Source organism: Lagenorhynchus albirostris, chromosome 6 (genome assembly GCF_949774975.1).
Source record: "Lagenorhynchus albirostris chromosome 6, mLagAlb1.1, whole genome shotgun sequence".
Classification (NCBI taxonomy): domain Eukaryota; kingdom Metazoa; phylum Chordata; class Mammalia; order Artiodactyla; family Delphinidae; genus Lagenorhynchus; species Lagenorhynchus albirostris.
The window spans coordinates 42,645,544-42,671,514 of NC_083100.1; the positions used below are offsets into that span (position 1 = coordinate 42,645,544).

Below are 25,971 nucleotides of genomic sequence, written 5' to 3' on the forward strand. Positions count from 1 at the left end.
TCACACTTACAGTTAATGGATAAACTTTACATACGAATATTTGTTAAGACCTTCGGCTCTTGATATTCAAAGTAAAGCTTGTACAATTCCAAAAAAAGAACTTTTCTCTCTCAGAAAGCTCTTGCAAATCAAAAGCACCCAGGCTTCCAAGACTTGGAAGTCTACTATGGATATTTCAATGTATTTAGAAGTGCAAATAACATTTTCTTTCCTGACTCTTCCGTGTCTGGCCATCCCTGGAACAAAAGAACGCCTCCTGAGGCCACAGAGGGTGTTAGTTCAGTGAGGGAGTCGATGCTTGGGAGGTGGAACCAACCAAGAGAAACAAAACCCACCCTGATAGTTCCCAAATTTACTCTGCCATGCAGAATATTCTGCTCCAATTGCTATGAAAACTCAGAAGTGCAGGCCACCTAACTTGTTTCTGAACAAGACAGCCAGACGGGGTCTCTTGTACCAAGCAAGTGTCAGGAAATGGTGCAAACCTGGTCCCAGTTGACTTGCCTAAGGCCATGATGGCCAATAAATGGCTTCATTGGTTTAGCTCAGGAAGAGACATAGCAAGGAAAATGTTATCATGCAGTAACTAAGTGGTCTAGAGTAGTGGTCTCCAGTACAGTTGAGGAATTCTAGAAAAATTATTAGAACTATTATTTCATTTTATCTAAAGAAAAATAATAAAAGTAGTTTAGCTTTGTTATTATCTCATACACCAGTTGACCCTGGCACCTTGCCTAGTTCTGTACGTTAAGTGGTTGTATGCACTTTAAATTCCTAAACGGTCTTGAGACAAGAGTGGGAGTTTCATGAAATCGAGAGTGGCACCTGTTCTTGTTCATCTGCCTTCAGTATATTATGATATATTAAAGCTAACCTGTGCCTGGTAGAGCAGCCACACTCATCTGAAATCAAATTTGCCGATGTGGCTTTTCAATAAGGAAATCAGCCCCTGAAGTAATCCAGCAGCACATACAAGGTGTTAGAGAAAGCGAGTCAAACTCTCAACAAATGGATAGACTAATATTTTACTGAACTAGCACTGTGACCACTTTCAACTGTAGTATATTATCTTGTTTTAGCTACACTAACCTTCAATTGTTGGGCAAGTGGCTTAAAGGAGCTGCTACAGTATAAACACGGATAAAAGATACTACTACTAAGATAAACAGAAGTAAATTTTAAAATGGCAGCAATGACCCACAAGAGAACTCTTAGCCACATACAGACAAAAGCAAGGACAGTTTAATCCAGAGGCTCCCAAACATTCTCCATTCACAATGTCTTGATGTCTCAGTAGTTTTTTCTTGGTAGCCCTAGATTAAAAAAAAAAAAAAAAGTTTAAAAATTCAATAGTTTCATTTATTAAGTAGTTAAGTCCGAAGAATTTAAGTATTTCCTTCCTAACAACTTAGTAGTCATTTGAAAAAAAGTAATACACATAAATTGAAAAAAGAATTTATCTCATTCTTTAACAGTGACAATTACTAATAGGATAAGTGCACCTGCTGGGGTCTGCAGAGCCTCTCAAACCTTGGAATCAGATTGGACACACCACCCTCTTTTCCTGTTCCACACTGATTTTCAGAGGCACTGCTTTTTATTCCAGCAACCACCAAAAACCTAGGACTGCAAATATATGCCATCACTGAAAATATTACAGCATTACATAATGTTGAAAATGGAATCTACCTTGTGCTGGTAGTTCACATCCTATCCAACAGATGTTGATTTTTGCTGTGTTTCACTCAAAAGTTTAAAATATCCTGCTGCATCTCTGTGTAAGACCCTTGGGAAAAATGCCTGAGTCCAAGACTGGGGCAGAAGATGCACAAGGTAAGTCTAGAATATTTTCTCATATTCATGGGGGGAAGGAAAAAAACTCTTAAAAACTACTAGAGTTTTATCAGAAGGATTCTGGAGCCAGCTTAAGGAGGTTCTCATTGGCCAGAGATGGGATCATTTAAGCATGTTGAGAATAATATCTTTAATAGATTGAAACATATCAGTTTGTTTAAATCCTTGTCTTAATAATAATGATTTAAAAATCCAGTTGGTCATCTTGTAGATATATATCAAGTCATTATTTCGAAAGCTGGTAAATAAATAGAAATAATCTAGCATTTCTCCTCCCTCTCTTTTTTTTTTTTTTTGCTTTATCTATTACAATATTTTTAGTCTTTATTTTTTATTGTAGTTTACATACCATATTATATTAGTTTCAGTTGTACAACAACGTGATTCAACGTTTATATACATTACTAATTGATCACCATGATAAGTCTAGTAACGATCTGTCTCCATACAAAGTTATTACAATATTATTGACAATATTCCTTATGCTGTATCTTATAACTTTTAGACATTTATTTTATAACTGGAGCTATATATTTTGTAGCTCTCAGTCTTCTTCACCTTTTTCACCCAACCCCCCCACCTCCCTTTCTTCTGGCAACCGCCAGTTTGTTCTCTGTATCTATGGGTCTGTTTCTGTTTTGTTTTATTTGGTTGGTTGGTTGTTTTTTAGATTCCACATATAAGTGAAATCATACTGTATTTGTCTTCTTCTGTCCGACTTATTTCACTTTGCATAATACCCCCAGGTCCATCTATTTTGTCGCAAATGGCAAGATTTCATAATTTTTATGGCTGAATAATATTCCATTGTGTAAATAAAATATACCGTATCTTCTGTATTCATTCATCTATCAGTGGACACTAAGGTTGCTTCTATATCTTGACTATTGTGAATAACGCTGCCATGAACATTGGGGTACATATATCTTTTTGAATTAGTGTTTTTTTTCCAGAAGTGGAATTGCTGGATCATATGGTAGTTCTATTTTCAATTTTTTGAGGAATCCTCATACTTTTTTCATAGTGGCTGTACCAATTTACATTCCTACCAACCAATAGAGGGCTCCCTTTTCTCCACATCTTCACCAACACTTGTTATTTGTTGTCTTTTTGATAACAGCCATTCTGAGAGGTCCAAAGTGATACCTAATTGTGGTTTTGATTTGCATTTCCCTGTTGATTAGTGATTTGAGCAATTTTTCATGTGTCTATTTTCCATCTTTATGTCTTCCTTGGAAAAAGTTTATTCAGGTCTTCTGCTTATTTTTTAATCAAATTGTTTGTTTTTTGATATTGATTTGTAAGAGTTCTTTATACATTTTGGATATTGACCCTTTATCAGACATACAATTTGCAAATATCTTCTCCCATTCAGTAGGTTGTCTTTTTGTTGTATTGATGATTTCCTTCACTGTGTAAAAGCTTTTTAGTTTGGTGGGGTTTTTTTTTCTTTTTCCTTTTTTTTTTTTGCATTTGTTTACTATTGCTTTTGTTGCCCTTACCTTACAGATCGAAAAAGAATATTGCTGCAATGTCAAAGAGTGTACTGCATGCTTTCGTCTAGTAATTTTATGGTTTCAAGTTTTATATTTAGGTCTTTAATTTATTTTGACTTTATTTTTGTATATGGTGTGAGAAAGGGGTCCAGTTTAATTCTTTTGCATGTAGCTACCCAGTTTTCCCAACACCACTTATAGAAGAGCCTGTCTTTTCCCCCATTGTATATTCTTGCCTCCTTTGATTAATTGACCAGTTAAGCATGGGTTAATTTCTGGGCTCTCCATTCTGTTCCACTGATCTATGTGTCTGTTTCTGGGCCAGTGCCATACTTTTTGATTACTATAGCTTTGTAATATAACTTAAAATCAGGGAGTGTGATATCTCCAACTTTCTCTTTCTCAAGATTGTTCTGGCTACTTGGGGTCTTTTTGGGTTCCACACAAACTTTAGGATTATTTGTTCTAGTTCTGTGAAAAATGCCATTGGTATTTTGTTAGAGATTCCATTGAATCTGTAGATTGCTTTGGATCATACACTTTAACAATATTAATTTCCACCCTATGAGCACAGTGTATCTTTCCATTTGTTTGTGTCATCTTCAATTTCTTTCATCAATGCCTTATAGATTTAGAGTACAGGCCTTTTACTTCCTTGGTTAAATTTATTCCTAGGTGCTTTATTCTTTTTGATACAATGTAAATGGTATTGCTTTCTTAATTTCTCTCTGATTGCTTTTTTTTTTAATTTCTGATTTTATTTACTTGAGCCCTCTTTTTTCTTCATGAGTCTGGCTAAAGGCTTACTAATTCTGTTTATCTTTTCAAAGAACCACCTGTTAGTTTCAGCTGTTGATCTTTTCTTTTTTTTCCTTTTCTTATTTTTCTTTCTTTCTTTTTTTTTGTGTCTCTATATCATTTATTTCCACTCTGATCTTTACTATTTCCTTCTACTAACTTGGGCTTTTTTTGTTCTTCTTTTTCTAGTTCCTTTAGGTGTAATGTTATATTGTTTGAGATTTTTCTTATTTTCTCTCTTTCTTATATAAACTGAATCATTGGGTAACCAAATAGTAGATGAAGGGTGTTTCTCTTTATACAAGTATTGCAGCTAGCTAGTAAATAAAGAAGGGATGAAATAATTATAGAATATTATAATTTTGCAACGTCTAATAAATTATAAAATCTTGAAATCAATTATAAATGGTTGGGACCATCACAGGAGAGAGAGAGAGAGACAGAGAGAGAGAGAGAGACAGAGAGAGAGAGACATCCAGACACTTGATAAATTTGACAACACACAAATTTTAAACTTTAAAACACCATAAAAGTCAAAATACAAATAAGCTGGAAAAAAATATAATATACATATTAGAAAATAAGTTAATTTCTTTAACATTTAGAGAACTCTTAAAAATCAGTTTGAAAAAATTAAATATGCCAATAAAAATAGATAAAAACATGAAACATCAGTTCCCAGAAAAATAAATACAAGGACATTTATTTCAGCTTTGTTTATAATAGTCAAGTCTTGGAAATACATGTTCATCACTGATAAAAAGAAAAAATAAAAAGATGGAGAGGAGTATATAAATAAAGATAAAATTAAAAGACATGTCAACCAATCACAATGTGTGGACATTTTTCAAATGATGACTCAAATGAAAATATTTGTTAAAAAGGAATGACATTTATGAAACAATTGGAAATTTGAACATTGACTGAATATTTGATAATAAGGAATTAGTGTTAGTTTTTTTCATCCGATAATGTTTATGTTTTAAAAAGCCCTTTTCTTTCAGAAAGTCATACTGAAATATTTATGGATGAAATGACATGATATCTGAAATTTCCTTCAAAATAAATAAGGGAGAGAGAGGTGTAGATGAGCCATGAATGGCTATAAGTTGATAGTCAATGGAGCTGGGTACTGAGTACATGTATGTTCAGGAAATATTTTGTCTACTTTATTGTATATTCAAATTCTCATAATAAAATGAAGTTTTAATTTTGTTAAAAAAAAAGAGCCAAAGAGGAGGCAGTATAGCTTGATTTTTAGGAGCACAGGTTTCAGAGTCCAATGCCTAAATTCAAATTTTAGCTCCATGGGGCAATTATCTGAGCAGTTGCTTTCTCAGTTTTCTGATCTGTAAATTTGAAGTGATAATAATACCCACCTCACTGGACTGTCCTGAAAATGACCTTATAACACCCTAAATTTGGCAGACAGAATGCCATTGACTTTGAGTTCAGAAAATCATGACATGGATGTAATTCTTCCTATTATGTACACTATTAGTTCTAAATTGTTCCCACACCATCCTTATCAGTGTAAATAATCAGAATCCCAGAATAAGAGTGATATTTTGAAAATTCTACACAGAGACTCTAGTATGCTTGCCACAGGGGTCATGATTCTGCAGACCATTACTCAGGCAGTTTCTTGGGGATGCTCACATGGCAAGAAGCCAACAGCCAGCACCAACTTGCCAATCATGTGAGTGAGCCACCTTGGAAGTGCATCTTCCAGCCCCAGTTAGGGCTTCACATGGCTGCTGCCCCAGTTAACAACTGACTCAACCTCATTAGAAACCCTGAGCCAGAACCACCAAGCCAAGACACTCATGAATTCCTGAATGGCAAAAACAATAAACACTATGAGTGATAATAAAATAAATTAGCGGCCATTTAAAGCCACTAAGGTTTGGAGTAATTTGTTACACAGTAATGGATAACTATTAGACATATAAAGATATGTGAACATTAAGATTCACTGGTAAATATAAATTCAGCTGTAAAATGCTACTCCAGTTTGCATAATTCTCAGAGAAAAAAATGTTCTGGAGTGTACTGCAGAGAAGTTCTTTTACAAGATCAGCAGCAGTCATGATTAATATATGGACCAATTAACATAGCAGATTAAGTGTTGGCTCAAAAAAAAAAAAAGAATTTGCCTTCTTAGGCTATATCATCCACTTGTTTGAAAACAAAGTGTGTTTTTGAAAAATAAACATTGATTTGATTAAAAACTATCTAATGTAAAGCATAAGAGGTAATATGGACTGTCAGCAACAAACTACTCCTGATGGCATGTGTAATTTGGGTTTGTGGTCAATTTATTTTTTCCCTCCATTGATCTTAGTATTCTTGTTGGAACCATCTGGCAATACTATTTCCAAAAATGCACTGGAAGTTCCAGTATGGAACTTTGCATGGAGCTATGCAAATAAGGTCAGGGATAGTTAGAGCTATAGACTATAATTGACAAAGACTTCGGTTGAACAGAAGGTCTTCTATTTGTCAAGTGCTGTGCTAGATGCTTGAAACAGGAAACTCAGTCAAGTGTGAATTTTTAAAAACTCAGAGTCTGAAAACTCTTTTAAGTAATAAAGGCATTGATACAAGGGATTAATCAATTCAAAAAGGATGGGAGGAGAACCAAAATGAAAATCAGGGGTCACAAAGAACTAAGATGACTGAAGAACACAAGGGGCCAGCCAAGAGTTATGTGACTTCCCTGCTGAAGAGAGATTGGAAGTTCAGTTAACACCATCACGATGCCTGTTAGTTTTAGGTTTTTCTCTAATATAATTATGATATTAAATGTTTTTTTCTTTTTGGCTGTGTTGGGTCTTCGTTGCTGCACGCAGGCTTTCTCTAGTTGTGGTGAGCTGGGGCTACTCTTCGTTGCGGTGCGCAGGCTTCTCATTGCAGTGGCTTCTCTTGTTGCAGAGCACGGGCTCTAGATGTGCAGGCTTCAGTAGTTCTGGTGCACAGGCCTAGTTGCTCTGCAGCATGTGGGATCTTCCTGGACCAGGGCTCGAACCCATGTCCCCTGCATAGGCAGGCAGATTCTTATCCACTGTGCCACCAGGGAAGCCCAATACTAATTATTGAGTAAACTCAACTCTCAATTAACTCTCATTCCATGGGATGGGTCCTATTAGTCTTGGTATTTCCAATAATGATATAAATTGTAATTATAAAACATTTATACAGAAATATGTATGTCACACTTTTAAAACTTAAAAAAATTTTTTTTAATTAATTTATTTATCTTTGGCTGCATTGGGTCTTCGTTGCTGCGCGCAGGCTTTCTCTAATTGCAGCGAGAGGGGGCTACTCCTTGTTGAGGTGCGCGGGCTTCTCGTTGTGGTGGCTTCTCTAGTTGTGGAGCACAGGCTCTAGGCATGCAGGCTTCAGTAGTTGTGGCACACGGGCATCAGTAGTTGTGGCTCACGGGCTTAGCTGCTCTGCGGCATGTGGGATCTTCCCGGACCAGGGCTCGAACCCATGTCCCTTGCATTGGCAGGCGGATTCTTATTTATGTTTTTTTTTTATTTTTGGCTGCGTTGGGTCTTCGCTGCTGCATGCAGGCTTTCTGTAGTTGCAGTGAGCACACAGGCTTCTCATTGCGGTGGCTTCTGTTGTTGTGGAGCATGGGCTCTAGGTACGCGGGCTCAGTAGTTGTGGCTTGCAGCTCTCTAGAGCGCAGGCTCCATAATTTCGGCGCACAGGCTTAGTTGCTCTGCAGTATGTGAGATCTTCCCGGACCAGGGCTCGAACCGGTGTCTCCTGCATTGGCAGGCAGATTCTTAACCACTGCGCCACCAGGGAAGCCCGGCAGGCGGATTCTTAACCACTGTGCCGCCAGGGAAGTCCCTAAACCTTTTGAACTAAAAAAAAATTTTTTTAAGAACTAATTTGGTAAATGTACATACCCTAAACCTACTAATTTCCCTTCTAAGGAGCTACCTTAAAGAAAAATCTTGCACATTTGCACAAGAAGATGTGTAGAAAATATACTTTCCTGTATTGTTTATAATAGGTAATATTGGAAAGTTTAATGGGATATTAAAATATAATTTCTTTCATTGCTTTTCATTTTAGGGTTTGCCTACTTGTTCCTGCTTGTTTATTTTTCAAATTAGATTCAATTTGTCTAGCTCTAGGGGAAGAGTTCACTGGTATCTTTATTGGTTTTGCCTTAAACATATATTAACTTGAGAGAGTTGACATTTCTATGAGGTTAAGCCATTCCATCCAAGAGCAAAGAATATCTTTCCATTTGTTTAAGTTACCTGGAGTTTTTTTTCTTTCATACAGTTTGCAGAGCCATCCCTCTCTTACTCTTAGATCATTGGTGTGGGTGGCATTGAGCCTAATCTGACTGAGGGGAAAGAGCGGGCACACGGCCCAGGTTCTATCCATCAGAGTAAATGTTGGGTTCAGGAATGGATATATGACCTGACCTGGACCAATGAGCATCAGCTGGAGAACCGTTTCTGCCTCTATAAGGAAAGAGAGACAGTCTGCTGGGGTTGCTGAGGTGATAGAACGTAAAGCTTCAGTTGTTTGGAAAGAGTCTAAGAACAAAGCCAACACCAAGAAAAAGACAAGTCAAGGGATGGAATGAGCCAGGCTCCTGACAACAATCCTTGTACACCAGGATCCAGCCTTGCCTGATCGTGTACCTTGGAGTCAATACATTTAGTTTTTTTAAAACAGTTCAAGTTTAATTTTTTTTTTTTTTTGCGGTACGCGGGCCTCTCACTGTTGTGGCCTCTCCCGTTGTGGAGCACAGGCTCCGGACGCGCAGGCTCAGCGGCCATGGCTCACGGGCCCAGCCGCTCCGCGGCACGTGGGATCTTCCCGGACCGGGGCACGAACCCGTGTCCCCTGCATCGGCAGGCGGACTCTCAAACACTGTGCCACCAGGGAAGCCCTCAAGTTTAATTTATATCCCATGCAACTGAAAGAGACAACATGACTAATATAATACTTTAAAAAATTATTTTGGAAATCCATGTAGCACATGATTCCATTGTTATCAGATCATTTCTGCCTTCTACCTTGGTCACCCTCATCTAACTTTATCTGGATCAAGGTCTTGAGGCAGAAGAAGGACATAGTGAGAGCAGTCCACACACATCATTTTCTCTGCAAACTTCTTTGTCTCTATAGCTGGACAAGAAGGTCTTTGCTTAGAGACATGCAGTTAAACTTATATTAAAGATTTCAGCTCCAGAAGAAACGGCCTGGCCCTCTACAGCCACGGGACACTGTATCACACGTATAAGACTCCTGATAACAATAAGTCTGACACATCCCTTTTTTCTGAACATAAAAATCAGCCTTCCGGCTCTCGTTTTACAAAGCGAAGACATGCTTTGTAACTGACTAAACACATAAAGGACAGAAGGTATGAACCTGGAGCTACTGTTTCTAAGTAGTTGAAATACATGAGGCCAAAAGCTACAGGAGATCTTTAATATACCTGTCCCCGGTTCACATATTCCGCTGCTTCTGACTTGCACCACAAAACACAAAGAGCCCAGCAACACAAGAAACCCAGCAAATGTGCAGACGGCATGTCCCAGCAGGGGCCTCAGCCTCTCACAGCATGGGGCTCTGCCTCTCAGCGATGTGAAAAGCCCGTCACAGACACAAGGTTTCCAGCTGATGCTGCAGCCTTCTTACATTGTGGATAAGCAACTTCTCTACTGCTACTTTTTTTCCCACGAATTTCACAGACGGTTCACGTGAATTTGGCACAACCTCGTCACCTGAAATTTCCTAAGAAATGACATCTCTACCCCTGGACCGATGAAGTAAATGTGTAAATGTATTTGAGGATTTTGCCTTAAATATCATGCTACATATTCTAGTTACATTGTATCTTGGCCATCATAATGTGTTTCTTTTTATACATTCTAGATTATATAACATACACTCTCTAAAAAATTTATCAGAATCTCTAAAACCGTTACTTACTTCCATCCATTCCTCTTAAATTATTAAGGATTTATTATGTACTCAATTTCTTGAATTCTGTACCAGAACGAATTATTTATTCCATTCCTCCTCTTTTGTTTTCCTCCCCTTTCATTTCCCTCCCCTTTTTATTCCCTCCCTCTAGTCCTTCCTTCTTACTCTGAAGTTCCTTCACTAGGCCCTGGATTACTGTTCTATGTGTGTGTGTGTGTGTGCGTGTGTGTGTGTGTGTGTATGATAGAGTTTAATGAATCTATTATAGGTGCATAATCTGTTAGAAGTATATCAATTTACCCTAAGGTTTTCTTACTGGGGGATTTAGGAATGGTGGAGCAGGTAAATCAAGAGTCTATCTGCAGCAGGGAAAAAAAAAAAAAAAGAATTTCCTCAGAAAAACTCACTCTAAGGGGAGAGTCAAGATGCACAATTTAGTGGTAGGAGTGAGGGTGGTGAATCCCAGAAAAAAGGGCTACAATAAAAGAGTGAGAAAGCAGGTGATGTCACCATCACAGGTGAGTAGGAGACCCCAGCTTCCACCCCCAAATAGCTATCCACGAGCAAAATTAGCTCTGGGAGAGCTTAGAAGTCCACTTAAGAAACTTCAGCAACACAGTGGAAGAAAATTCCTTCTGAGAATAACCACACACACACAAAAAGAAGAAAAAATAGCTTCATTTTCCCTACATCATCCTATCCTCCAGGCTGACATTGCACAGTACCAAGAGGGAACTCTCTGGCTCAAAAGAGTGCCCCTCACCAGGAAAGCGGGAACAAGGTAAGTGACCAACTTCCCCAGACTTTCAGGATGCTTCATGAAAGACCCTCTTCAGTCTCGCCCTATCTAGAGACTAACAAAGCTGAGACATGTAGAGATGGCTAGAAACAAGGAAGAAGAGAAGAGGCTAACAGGATCAGACATGCAGCGGGAACCATGAAGTGGGGGAACCATGAAGTGGGGGGAGCCATGCAGAGCAGATTCCCAGTGACTGGTTCTGCAGAGGACCCCAGCAGCTTTCACTGCTGAAGAAACCAAGGCAACACAGCTGCCGCAGGCCCCCTACAGATCTCACCACTGAGGTTTTCCCCCAAAGATTTTTCCATTTGCAGACACCAGCTCTCTCCTTGCTCTCTCTCCAACCCTTCCCTCCCCTTTCCCCAACAAACATGGGATCCATACTGGTAGCCAGCGCTGGCCTCTGCTACTGTGTGAGTGTGAGACACCAGCCTAGACGCTAGCAGCTGGCCCCAGAACTGTATGTGCTTTGAGGACTACCCCCTCCAGCTGTGCACCTGCAAGACCCTGGCCCAATTCCTGTCACCAGTTTCCAGTGCCATGCACATGCCCATAGGGAGACCCTGAAGCTACACGAGTACACACGGACAGCCAGGGTCTCCAAAGCTGACTGTGGGCCCAGACCTGACACAGTCTCCTGTCAGTGGCCTGCACTGCTGGCTCACCTGTAGCTAACCCCTTCGGCTGTGCACCTGTTTGCCCCTGGCCCAACTCCCATCACTGGCCTTCACTACCGTATGCATACCTGTGGGGATACCTACAGCCATACGAGTGCACGCTGGCAGCCAGGGCCTCCACAGCTACTAGCATGCCCACAGTTGGCCCCAGCACTTACTGCTGGCCCCGGCCGCAACCACTATGTATATGTCTGTATCCAGCCCCTGCCACTATACAGGCACCTGAAGTCAGCCTCCATGGTCAAGTGTATGCACACCACCAGTGCTGACCACCACTGATGCCCTGTTCTGGTAACTGGAGGCCCTGCTAAAGACCCAAACAGGCCTTACAGCCACTGCAGAACTCCTTCAGTGCCTGCCGAGGACCACACAGTTGTCAATGCCATGGACCTCAGCAGCCTAAGCCAACAAGACATTATACCTCCCCCAGAACCAGAACCACCACAAGCCCCCACATTCGGTGACCCATACCACTAGACCCCAGTTTGCAGCATGCTACAACATGCACCCACCCTGAGGTGAAGTACTTTCCATACCAAAGTTAGTCTATAACGTCTGAAAGAGGTGACTGCTTCTTCAAATGTGCAGATACCTATGCAAGGCTACAGGCGTCATGAAGAATTAGGGAAACAGGACACCACCACAGGAACAGTTAACTTACAGTAACTGACCTCCCAAAAATGGAGATATATTAATTTCCTGATAAAAGATTAAAAATAATTGCTATAAACATGTTCAGAGAGCTATAAATGAACAGAGATAAACAATTTAACAATTATCCATTTGAAATTTTCCAGTCAGAGGAGGAAAGAGGAAAAAGAATGAAAAGGAATGAAGAGATTCTATGGGATCTATGGAACACAATAAAGAGAAACAATCTGTGCATTACTGGCATGGCAGTGGGAGAAGAGAGAGAGAAAGGGACAGAAAGCTACTTAAAGAAATAATGGCTGAGAATTTCGCAAAACTGGGGAGAGATTTGGACATACAAGTTCAGGAAGCTCATAAATTTAAACCCAAAATGATTTCCTCCAAGAAACATTATAATAAAACTGTCTAAAATAAAAGACAAAGAGAGAACCTTGAAAGTAGCAAGAGAAAATAAGCTTGTTACTTACAAGAGAACCCCTATAAGTTTATGAGCAAATTTCTCAGCAGAAACCCTACAGGTCAGAAGAGTGAAATGATATATTCAAAGTGCTAAAAGAAAAAAAAATTCCAACCAAAAACACTTTTCCCAGCAAACATTGTCCTTCAGAATGAGAGATAAAGACACCCAAACAAAAGCTGAGGGAGTTCATCACACTAGACTTACCTTACAAGAAATGTTGAAAGGAGCTCTGTAAGTTGTAATGAAAGGATGCTAATTAGTAACATGAAAACATATGAACATATAAAACACACTGGTAATGGTAAGTACATAGCAAATTCAGAATACTGCAATACTGTAATATGGGGGTATGTTAATCACTTAACTCTAGTATGAAGGTGAAAGGACGGAAATATTAAAAATAGCTACAATAATTTCTCAATGGGTACACAATAGAAGAACATGTAAATTGTGACATCAAAAACATAAAAGTTGAGGAGGGAGTAAAAGGGTAGAATTTTTTAGTACAACTGAAGTTGCAATCAGCTTTAAATAGATTGTTATACCTGTAAGAGGTTTCATGTAAACCTCAGGGTAACTGCAAAACAAAAACCTGTAGTCAATATGAACAAGATAAAGAAAAGGAAATCAAAGTATACCACTATGGAAAATTATCAATTCACACTGGAAGACAGCAGGAGAGGAAGAAAGGTACAAAATAATTAAAAAACCAGTCAGAAAAAAATTAACAAGATGTCATTAGCAAGTCCTTACCTATCAATAATTACTTTAAATGTAAACTAAATTAAGTTCTTTAATCAGAAGGCATAGAGTGGCTGAACGGATTAAAAAACAAACAAACAAAAAAAACCCAAACTATCTGCTGCCCACAAGAGACTCATTTCAGCACTTCAGCTTTAAGGACACACATAGGCTCAAAGTGAAGGGATGGAAAAAGATTTTCCGTGCAAATAGAAAGCAAAAGAGAGCAAGTATAGCAAAAGCTATACTTAGATAAAACAGACTTTAAATAAAAAACTGTGACAACAGAAAAGAAGGTCATTATATAATGATAAATGGGTTAATTTATCAAAAATTTATAACAATAAATTATATAAATATATGCAACCAATATCAGATTACCTAAATATATTAAGCAAATATGTAAAATATCTGAAGGGAATAATGGAAAACAATGGAATAAGAGTAGGGGACTCCAATACCTCACAATGGATACATCATCCAGACAGAAAATCAATAAGAAGCATTGGACTTGAACTATACTTTAAACCAAATGAACCTAACAGACATATACAGAACATTCCATCCAACAGCAGCAGAATACACATTCTTCTCAAGCACACACTGAACATTCTCCAGGACAGATCATATATTAGGTCACAAAACAAACCTTAGCAAACTTAAAAAGATTAACATCATACTGAATACATTTTCTTAGCAAACTTAAAAAGATTAACATCATAATGAATACATTTTCTGACCACAACGGTATGAAAGTAAAAATCAATAATAAAAGAAACACTGAAAAATTTCACAAATATGTGGAAATTAAACAACACACTCCTAAACAATGAATGGGTCAAAGAAGAAATCAAAGGGGAAATGAAAAATATCTTGAAACAAATGAAAATGGACACATAATATATCAAAACTTATAGGACACAGCAAAAGCAGGTTTAGGTAGGAAGATTATAGCAATAAATGCCTACATTAAAAAAAAATAAAGATCTCAAATAAACAACCTAACTTTACATCTTAAGGAACTAGAAAAAGAAGAACAAATAAGTGCAAAATTAGCAAAAGAAAGGAGATAACAAATATCAGAGCAGAAATAAATTAAATAGAAAATAGAAAACAAATAGAAAAGGTCAACAAAACTAAAAGTTGATTTTTTGAAAAGATAAACAAAATTAACAAAACTTTAGCCAGAGTAACCAAGGAAAAAAGGAGACTCAAAATAATAATATTATAAATGAAAGAGGAGACCTTAAAACTGATAGCACAGAAATACAAAGTATTGTGAGACTACTATGAATAAGTTAAGTATACACCAGAAAATTGGACAAGCTAGAAGAAATGGATCAATTCCTAGAAACATCCAACCTACCAAGATTGAATCATGAAGAAATAGGAACTCTGAGCAGACCAATAATGAGCAAGGAGATTGAATCAGTAATCAAAAACCTCCCAAGAAAGGAAAGCCCAGGACCAAATGGCTTTATGAATGAATTCTACCAAACATTTAAAGAAGAATTAATGCCAATCTTTATCAAACTCTTCCCAAAAAATGAAGAGGAGGGAATGCTTCCGAACTCATTTTATAAGGCCAGCATTACCCTAATAATAAAGCCAGATAAGAAAGTGAAAGGAAAAGAAAAGTACAGGCCAATATCCCTGATAAATATAGAAGCCAAAATTATCAACAAAATATTAGCAAACCTAATTCAATAACCCATTAAAATGATCATACACCAGGTCAAGTGGATTCATTCCTGGGATGTAAGAATGGTTCAACATATGTAAACCAATACATGTGGTATATCACATTTATAAAATGAAAGCTAAATATCATGATCATTTCAATAGATACAAAAAAAGTATTCAACAAAATTCAATACCCTTTCATAATAAAAAAAAATCTCAACAAAATGTGTATAAAAGTAACACACCTCAACATAATAGAGGCCACATATGACAAGCACAACTAACATCATAGTCAATGGTGAATGGTTGAAAGCTTCCCTTCTAAGATCAGGAACATGACAAGAATGTACACTACCACCACTCCTATTCAACATAGTACTAGAAGTCCTAGCCAGAGAAATTAAGCAAGAAAAAGAAATAAAAGGCATCCAAATCAGAAAGGAAAAAAGTAAAATTGTGTGTTTGCTGATGACATAATACTGTATATAGAAAATACTAAAGATACCACCAAAAAGCTGTTAGAACTAATAAATGAGTTCAGTAAAGTTTCAAGATACAAAATCAACATACAACAGTTTTATTTCTATACACTAACAATAAACTACCTGAAAAATAAAGAAATAAATAAATTTCATTCACAACAGCATCAAAAACAATAAAATACTTAAGAATAAATTTAACTAAGGAAGTAAAAGATCTACACACCAAAAACTATAAGAAATTGTGAAACAAATTGAAGAAGACACAAATAAATGGAAAGATATCCATGTCCATGGATTAGAAGAGTTAACACTGTTAAAATGTCCATACTACCCAAAGAAATCTACAGATTCACTGCAATCCTATCAGAATTTCAAAGGCATTTTTCACAGAAATAGAAAAAAAATCCTAAAATTTGTATGATATCACAAAAGACCCTGAATAGTCAAAGCAATATTGAGAAAGAAGAACAAACTTAGAGGCATTACATTTCCTGATTTCAAACTATATTACAAAGCTATAGTAATCAAAACAATATTGTACTGGCATAAAAACCGATACATCAACCAATCTAACAGAATTGAGAGCCTGGAGATAAACTCATGTACATACAGTCAACTAATATTTGAAAAGGTAGTCACGAATACTCAATGGGGAAAGGACAGTGTCTTCAATAAATGGTACTGGGAAAACTAGATATTCACATTCAAAAGAATGAAGTTGGACCCCTACCTTACTCCTTTCACAAAAATTAATTTCAAATAGATTAAGGACTTAAGCACAAGACCTGAAACATAAAACCCTTAGAAGAAAATAAAGGCAAAAAACTCCTTGACATTAGTCTTGACAAGTATTTTTTGGATATGACACCAAAAGCACAAAACAAAAGCAAATATCAACAAGTGGGACTACATCATACTAGAAAGCTTCTGTACAGCAAAAGAAACAGTTGACAAAATGAAAAGGTAACCTATGGAATGGGAGAAAATATTTACAAACTGTATATATGATAAGGGGTTAATATCCAAAATATCTATAGAATGCGTATAACTCAAAAGCAAAATAATAATAATAATAATCCAATTAAAAATGGGCAAAGGACCTGAATAGATATTTTTCCAAAGAAAACTTCCAAATGTCCAACAGGTCCTTGAAAAATGTTCAATACCACTAATCATCAGGGGAATGCAAATGAAATCCAGAATGAGATATCACTTCATATGTGTTAGAAAAACTATTATCAAAAAGACAAGATACAAGGGTTGGTGAGGACTCAGAGAAAAGAAGACACCTGTGCACTGTTGGTGGCAATGTAAATTGGTATAGGCACCATGGAAAACAGTATGGCGGTTCCTCAAAAAATTAAATATAGAACTACCATATGATCCACCAGTCCTACATTTGGTTACATAGCCAAAGAAAATGAAATCACTGTCTCAGAGAGCTATCTGCACTCCCATGTTTATTGCAATATTAGTCACAATAGCCAAGACATGGAAATATTATTCAGCTGTAAAAAAGAAGGAAATCCTACCATTTGCAACAACATGGATGGACCTTGAGGGCATTATGCTAAGTGAAATAAGTCGACAGAGAAAGAAAAATACTGTATGATCTCACTTATGTGTGGAATCGTATAAAGCCAAATTCATAGAAGTAGAGAGAAGAGAACTGTAGTTCTCAGGGGCTGGGGGGTGAGGGAAATGAGGAGATATTGGTCAAAGGATACAAACCTCCAGTTATGAGAGGAATAATGCATAGCATGGTAACCACAGTTAACAATACCATATTTTATAGTTGAGAGGTTTTATGCAAGTAGATTTTAATTGTTCTCACAACAACAACAACAAAATGGTAATTATATGAGGTGAAAGATGTGTTGACAAACCTTATTGTGACTAACCTTATATATCTCCACAATATATACATCTATCAAATCATCACAGTATACACCTTAAACTCACACAATGTGTCAATTATATCTCAATAAAACCGGGTTGGGGGGAGAATGGAAAAAGTAAGAAATGCTAAAACAGACAGAAGTTCAAGACAGCAGAGTGATTAGCATTGAATCCATCAGCCTCTGCAGCATCAGAACATGGCACCCTCAATGTATATTATGCATGCTCTCACAGTCCTGGCTGCCTTGAGCCCAGACTTAGGGACAGACCCAGAGGCCTCACTACCATCTCTGGCAGTGCCCAATACTAGGTACTAAGGCAATGGAGCCATCAACAAGGAAAAGTGACCGTCACTGATGGACATCAGTGGACAGTCCCATAGGCATTGACGTTTGGGCTCCCATAGCAGCAGGAACTATCACCATCCCCAGGGCCTAGAGTGAACTCTTTCCCAGTACTCATCGTCAGAAGCTGAGAAGGGCCAAACTGTGACTCTATTACAAGTCGTTATTATCCCAGCATCTACCACAATACCTGACACAGAGGAGGCATACGTTGAATATTTATGGAACGGATGCGAGAATAAATGGATGAGCAATGAATGAATGAACAAACGAGAAAATATTGAAGTCACTGGATACACATTTTCAACTATGGGAATAAGTTTCATAGACTGTCTTTAAAAATGTATGAAGGGAATGTTTGTGAACAGTTAAAACTCCAATCAAGGTGGCGGAGAGCAGTCTCAAGGAGGCAGAACTGTAATTGGTTGTAAGTAGAACCCTAATCAAGTATATCAGACTCATGTTTGAAAGAAAAACCACACGAAGAGAAGATGATCAGCCACATGAGCAGAGAAAAAACAGGATCCCAGAGGAAGAAAATGTTTACAAATAACTATGCAAGTGTTACCTAGAGGAAAAGGAATTCTGACTGAACACTAACATTTTGAACTTCTTGGTAACGGTACCCCAGTCTGTTCCAGCTGGGGGATACTTCTTGAATCAAATCCCTCCTAATATTTGGATTCCTTGCTCACCAATCTTCTAACAATCCAGGCATTTTCATTTCTTGACAGTTATAATGCTTCCTAAAACTTGACAAATTTATGCATAGGAGACAAGCCTCTGAGAGCCGGGTTAATGGCACTCTCTTGGGGTGCTGGAAAAATGAGATTTCTGAGCCCCAGAGCTGAGGACTAGCTATGCCCTGATGGTAGTGAAACTCCCAGAGTGAAGGCCACAAGCTGTGGAAAGTGGTTGGTGGCTGGCTGGTCTTCTAGAAGTCACTTCTCTTCTTTGCCCAGTGCCCTTGCCAATATCACCTGTTCCCCCAAGAGAGTCAGAGGAGGACAGTAGGAAAATGGTGAATGCCACTTAGCAACCAGTGGTTTGTAATAAACATAAAAAAACACCCTGGAGTTCCCAAAAAAAGGGGAAAGAATTTTTAAATCTCTGGATTTTTCTACAAAGAAAATAGAAGCGGAACCAAAGAAAATCCATTTGTGTCTGTCACTATGACGCTGTACTTTGTTGGGCCAGTGTCTCTGGGAAACTTTGTTTACACCATATTTATCCCAAATCTAATAAAATTCAAAGTCACTTAGTATTTGCTTCTGTGCATCTCACCAAGTCGCCAATTACTTCCAAATTACCAAGTTCATCTTGTTCATTGATTATCTTGGTACCTCTGAAACATTTGACATTGTAGATCACCAGCTCTTAATGGAAACTTTTTCTATTAGACACAATGATGGGGCAACATGCTGCCTCTCACCCTATCTCTTCAGTGGCTCCTTCACTAATTGCAATTTTTCCTCCTTATGCCTACTGGAGTTTGAGTCTTCAGACCTCTACTCTCTATCTTTACTCCTAGCGAGTCCTGACCCATTCTGACTACTCTAACCACTTCGTAATTGTGACTCAAGCCCAGCCCTGACTGGTGTCTGGAACATTAGATGAATGCCTCTAACAGAACTTCCGGACATTTATGTGTTGATGGCCTACCTTCACCTCCAACAAAGCACAGTATTGGATATGCAAATCAAAATAGCTTAAATATAAATTAAAATCATTTGCTCAAGCCCAGGTGTAGAGTGAGTTTCAGGATTCTGGCTTCTTTTTTCTGTCTCAGTTCTGCCCTCTTCCATGGATTGAATTAATGCTCAGGCAGGCTATTGGCATTAGCACCATCTTCTTAGAAACCTCCACGCCATGAGAGCCAAGCGGAGGAAGAAGCAGATGTGCAGGCTGAAGCCCAAAAGAAAAAAGAAAGATGAGTTAGAGGTCCAAGTAAACCACTACCTTGAACACCCATAGAGGCCACAAGAGCAAAAATATGGAAGGCAGGTAGCCAGGCACAATGGTACAAGTTGTTAGACTGCATGCCTGGAACTTGTTTCAATGGATCTAGAACTTCCATAGCCATCTTGTTGCCACAGTCCCCGCTGAGAGGCCCACTTTGCACACACCAAAACAAACTCTCTTGGTTCTGTGACATTCTGGACTAGTTGTATTCTCAGGTGTGGCTGAGTGTAACACGTGTACAATAGATCATCTCTTCTGCTGCCTTAAAAAAATTCCTCAGGTGGACTTTCTCATCGTAACGAGTGGCTGCCGCAGTTCCAGGACTCAAATGTACATCTCAGATTACAGGAGAAGAGAGCCTCTCTTCCACAGCCACTGAACAGAAGCTAATGGCTTTATCCTGACTGATGAATTGGGGTCAACATCTACCTCTTAATGGTCACTGTGGCCAGAGAAATGCTTTGAGCTGTTGGTTTAGGTCACAGCTCTAGGCTCTTTCCTGAATCAGTTACTGGGGCAAGGGGATGTGATTATCATGACTAGTTTGAGCCAAGCAGAGCCTTTCTCTGGAGAGCTAGAATTGTGTCAGCCCCACCAAAAGTATGGCTGCCAACTAATGGGAGAAGGGTGGAATGGACGCCAGAGAGGCAACCAATAGTTTTAGCTACATCTTGTCTATTTGGAGCCCATAGAAAAAGAAGAATTCTGTATAATCAAGTTTCCATACAGCTAAGGGTTTACTTCATTCCTTATACATATTAACCAGCTTGAAGGACATAGTTCAGAAGTGTATTCTTTATATTTTCTACTATTAACAGAAGTATACCGAATATAACTTAACCATTTAATGAGGATTTGAGGTCATCATGCTGAAAATTTATTATTGTACCGATTACAGTACAGGGACTGACCCCAGGAATTACTGAGCTGTGCATGGCTATGGCCCATGAAATGATCCAGAACACCATGAGCTTTAACAAATTTTATCTACTTTTTATGACTTTTCTTTCTCTCCCCTCTCTTTAGATTGCTACTTCTAATCTACAGTGGAATAATGAAGGTTTGTAAATTGCGTATAAATTAAAAGTAAAAAGAAATTGCCTAGGTGGAAATACGCCAGAATGCAAACCACAGTTGCCTCTGGGAAGGGGTGTTAACTTGTTTTTATTCATCTTTGTTTTCTCATGATTGTTTTCTATAATGATTAAGAGTAAATTTTATGATCTCTCACACACACACACACACACACACACACACCACACACCCCATACACACACGCATGCAAAACTAAACAAAGTAAATAGGATTTGGGTGGTGCCTTAAAATTCCCCAAGTGGAAAAATGTCCCAGCTATTAATTCTTCCAGCCTGCGGCAGATCTTCTAGCAGATTTAAGGCCTTGCTGTTGATTCCCTGTTGCCTGGTGTTTTCTGGGTCAGGGAATATATATGCTTGAAGAGAAGAGATCATAGAAATGTCAAAACATACCAGGGGGATGGTCAGCTACCTACCTACCGTGAGGGTTTGACCTGGTAGCTCTCCACCAGGCAGAGACTGGCCCTCCGCCTTACAGATGGGGAAACCCAGTTTTGCCTGTGCCTCAGGGTTGCGCAGTTCATGAGGATGATGACTCAACACTGTGGAAACTCATGATTGACATGTGTGCTTCTTACCCAGAATATCAATTTAATGACAGACAATGAAAAAGGACCTGCTACTCAAAAGGCATTTTTCTCCCGGCATAGAAACCATATGGGGAACCAAATTATATTTAGAAGGTTGATATGGTGAGCATAAAATTAGAACAAATTATTAAGTGTCATAAGGTTAAAATAGCCTGGTACATCCATCCATCAACAGGCTGGGTCATATCTGCCAATCACACCAGACTGCCTAAGGCCTCAGACCACTCCAAACAATGCTTTTTGGACACTGCCAAACTTTATCTTCATGGCTCACCGTTTTATTTATTTCATTACCAAATAACCCCCTTTCTAATGAGTAATTCTTTCTTTGGATGAGTTAACACAGTCACAGGCTATGGATAAAGGTTATTGCTCTTAAAGTTACTTTTCATACTCCTCTTTACATATAGCTCTGGGAGAGCAGTTTTCAACTGCCAGGGCCACCTCATGGTTACCTCCTACTCTACATACTGTGTTCAACTTCTAAGAGAACCGAAATCCAAATCGAAAAGAGTACAAATAAATATAAAACCAAACTAATTACCTTACCCACAGCACCTCCACCAAACCAAATCAGTTCCCCAAACTAACTTATCTTTTTAAAAAATTAATGATAAAGCTCATCTTTGACTCTTCTTGAGGTGGCCAAGTCTTATTTTCTCCTCCTTCTCAATGCCTCCCCCATCCATTGTTTGCTTTCCATTCCCACTGCCCCACTTTTTTTTTTTTTTTTGCGGTACGCGGGCCTCTCACTGTTGTGGCCTCTCCCGTTGCGGAGCACAGGCTCCGGACGCGCAGGCTCAGCGGCCATGGCTCACGGGCCCAGCCGCTCCGCGGCATGTGGGATCTTCCCGGACTGGGGCACGAACCCGTGTCCCCTGCATCGGCAGGCGGACTCTCAACCACTGCGCCACCAGGGAAGCCCTCACTGCCCCACTTTTTAAAAAAAAATCTCAACCTGAATTACTGCGAGTCCAGTAATTTCTTTCCTTGCCTCCTGTTTCCTCTCTTCTCCTCTCATCTGCATATCATTGGCCTACTAATCTTCTAGAAACTTTCTCAAAATATTTAAGGACCCCTCATGACACAAAGAATGAAGTGCGAATGCTCTGGACCAGTGCTCAAAGTTCTCCCAAGTTTGGTCTTTATGTTCTGTTTGGCTTTGCTTTCTGTGACCCCTCAACAGGACCCTGCATTTCAGCTTTGTATATTCACTATGGACAAATGAAAACGTTAAATACAGACAGTACTTATGTTTTGTAATGCAAACCTACCAGGAAGAAGTCTTAGAAATTAACACCAATAGATACAGTTTGCAGATTTTCATTTTAACAAATCATTCAACTTAAAAAAAAATTCCCTGTATTTAACTTCACAGACACATACATACTTTCACAGAACCATGGCTAGTTATCAGGTAATCAACGAGTATCCGCAGCTGCAGTCATGCTTTTGAAGGAAACCTAAACCTGTCCAATGTAGGTCTTAATCCAATGACAGCTTCAGACAAGCATCGCATAACTCATATTGACTTGTGACCTACCATCATTCAGAAATATCTCGGAACATAAATGTCTCTGGCATTTAATGTGATAGAAACTCTGCTTATTTCTTATGCAGGATGTGACCTTGAGGGACATAATATGATCTGTTGGGTTTAGTCACCTTTCAGTAAGAACCCGACACAAAGTGATTTGAGCAATAAAGGCAATATTTTGACTCATGTAATTCAAAACGTGACATAGCTATACTCAAGTATTCAAACATGAACATATCTCAGCTCTGCATTTCCTCATGCTTTATTCCCCAGTAGATTCTTTCCAGATAGAAGGAACGACCAGCAGCTCAGTCTTAGCAACCCCAGCAAAAAGATGGTGTCACTTTCCCAATACTATCAATAAATATGCTACGGTGGATTCTTATTGGGCCAGCTCAAGTCATATGCCCATTACTGAACCAATCATTGTGGCACGGGGATACATTGTCTTGATTACCCAGGACTGTCTCATGTACTCCTCCTCCCTGCTGAAGCCACAGGATGGGGTCAGCCCCACTGCACTACATGGATTGAGAATGGAGGAAATGTAGTTCTCCCAAGGAAAATCAAACGCTGTTATCAGAAGAAGCGAGAACAGATACAAAACAAACAGGTGAATACTAGGGGCAGATTCTTACATTAATGGGCATCCCTATTATCTCTTATTATCATATATTCATTCATGAGTCCCACAACTTTATAATCAAATTTTGAGATTAACTTTAGCAATTTGTATCAATATTTTTAATATACATACCCTTAACCCAGCAACTCCGTTTCTAGAAATGATAGCTCTGCTATTAAGTGTTTTCCTACATGTCCAACACTGGCCTGTGTACATTGCAGATGTTATTTCATTTAATACAGAACTCTAGGATGGAGTGGTATTATCTCTATTTTTGAGCTGAAGAAATTGGGCTGTTAAGGGACTTAAACAAGGTTGCAGAGCTAATAAGAGGTAAAGCCAGAAGTCAGCCTTCAAAGTCTTCACTACTATTAGTTACTTCCCTCAGCAGTCTCTGTGGCATATAGTCTCATGAATTTATTCTAAGCAAAACTATGACAGGTGAGAAAAGAGGTACATCCCAGGAGGTTATCTATAAATATTTGTCCACAGAACTCAAGTGTGAAATAAAGTTTCAATAACTTATGTCAACCTACATATTCCTCTCATTATCAGTAAATATATACTAAGTTCTTACTTTATAAAAATGATAAAAGATTAATGACTTTTTTGGTAAGGCTGTGAAATTACAATTTTGTTCAAACCAGCTGTCTAAGCTATGGAAACATCCACAGTTAATCAAACACAATAAGGCCTTGTGCATTGTTTCATATCTCTCACCATGTCAGTTTACCATTTAGGAAAAAGTTGGATACTGAATTTGTACAACTCAAAATATATCTTTATACATTGCAGCTGTCTATTATCAAGCCAAAGAGAGCTTTAGGCTAAATTATTTAACCTTGATGACACTCAACACTGGAACATTCCATCAAATTGGAAAGTGAGTGGCCTAGAAACCCACAGACCTGCTGGTTTTAACCATTTCACCCAAGAGTGAGAAGCTTCTGTTAGCAGTCAGAAACCTTCGCTCTGCGCTAGTCCCCAAATCAGGGCAAAAGAGGGGGCAGGACAGCAATGGCCCTGAAGCCAATGAAGAGCTTAGACCACTCTAAGGACAGCTGGAAAGGTAGCCATACTGGTCTAGGTTTCTGACAGCTGCCTGGACTAGGTGGGAGGAGAGGGAAAACTCAATATATAGAACTCTGTAACACACAGAAAGATCAGTTAATTTATAATCAGTCTCTTTTTCACCATGCCTCCATTTCTCATTATCCTCGGGAATGTATCCTCAGCAAATATAGCCCTAAAACACTCCTGAAAAGCACATGAAGGAGAAGCTCATTTGCACAAGAGTAATGATTTAGTCCTGTGAACTTTTAATTTCCATAATCCCCTTTCCTTTCCCCCTTTTGTAAAGGTCTTTGATATTTTTTTCTCCAAATGATGTGGGTTGGGGAAAAGAATAAAGCAAGCATCAAAGTTCTCCCTCCTGTGTTCTCAGCTATTACATTAATCTTTAAGATTTTTCTCTCCCGTTTATTAAAAATCAGTGACTCATCCAACTTTACACATAAATCCACATCAAAGTTAATTAGAATCTTGGTAGGCTAATGTTTGTCTCTTCCCTTATTAATTCCTAGAAGCTTGAAGCAAGGCTCTGTGTGTGATTGTGGAAGAAAGGAAAAGAGAAGCCAGTGGACTGACCTGCTAGGGCTTCATGGGCAGTGTTTGCATGGCTGGATTCAGAGTTGGGCCCAAGCCCACTCACTGTGAAGAAGGACCAGGCCTCTAAGTAGCCCTGCTGATGGTCAGGTCAACCTCCTCTGGAACTGTGGTGAACCCTGACACCAATCTGAAAGAGGGAAAATGGAGGTAAGAATTAAACAACAGAGGATAGAGCCTTCCTTGCTGACATCTTTTGCTCTCCCTCCTCTATAATCAGGAAAAGCAGCCAATCATTCTTGTAAATTGACTTTCTCTCCTTCCTTCCTGTAAAGTTAAACAAAAAAAAGATACCATGCAGCTTTGTAGAACTTCTACTGGAAGCAGGAAAAAAAAAACTGCAAGAGGTAAGAGGATAGTGCAAGATAGAAATGATCACACAGCAAGACATTTTTTTACGCGGGCCTCTCACCGTCGTGGTCTCTCCCATCACGGAGCACAGGCTCCAGATGCGCAGGCTCAGCGGCCATGGCTCACGGGCCCAGCCGCTCCGCGGCATGCGGGATCCTCCCGGAACAGGGCACAAACCTGCGTCCCCTGCATCGGCAGGCCGACTCTCAACCACTGCGCCACCAGGGAAGCCCCAGCAAGACATTTTTGTGTTTGGTTTTCTCAAAGTGTACCTGGAAACAGAATGTACGGAG

The 25,971-nt window shown here is 38.8% G+C and overlaps 1 long non-coding RNA gene across 1 annotated transcript; it reads right to left on the reverse strand.

The window, feature by feature from the left end:
• Window positions 1–1,214: 1,214 nt before the first annotated feature.
• Window positions 1,215–25,912, reverse strand: LOC132521714 (uncharacterized). Its single transcript, XR_009540944.1, has 3 exons — window positions 25,740–25,912; window positions 25,310–25,457; window positions 1,215–1,313 (listed from the first exon to the last, which is right to left on the reverse strand). It is a non-coding gene; the product is annotated as an uncharacterized LOC132521714 (long non-coding RNA).
• Between the last annotated feature and the right edge of the window lie 59 nt (window positions 25,913–25,971).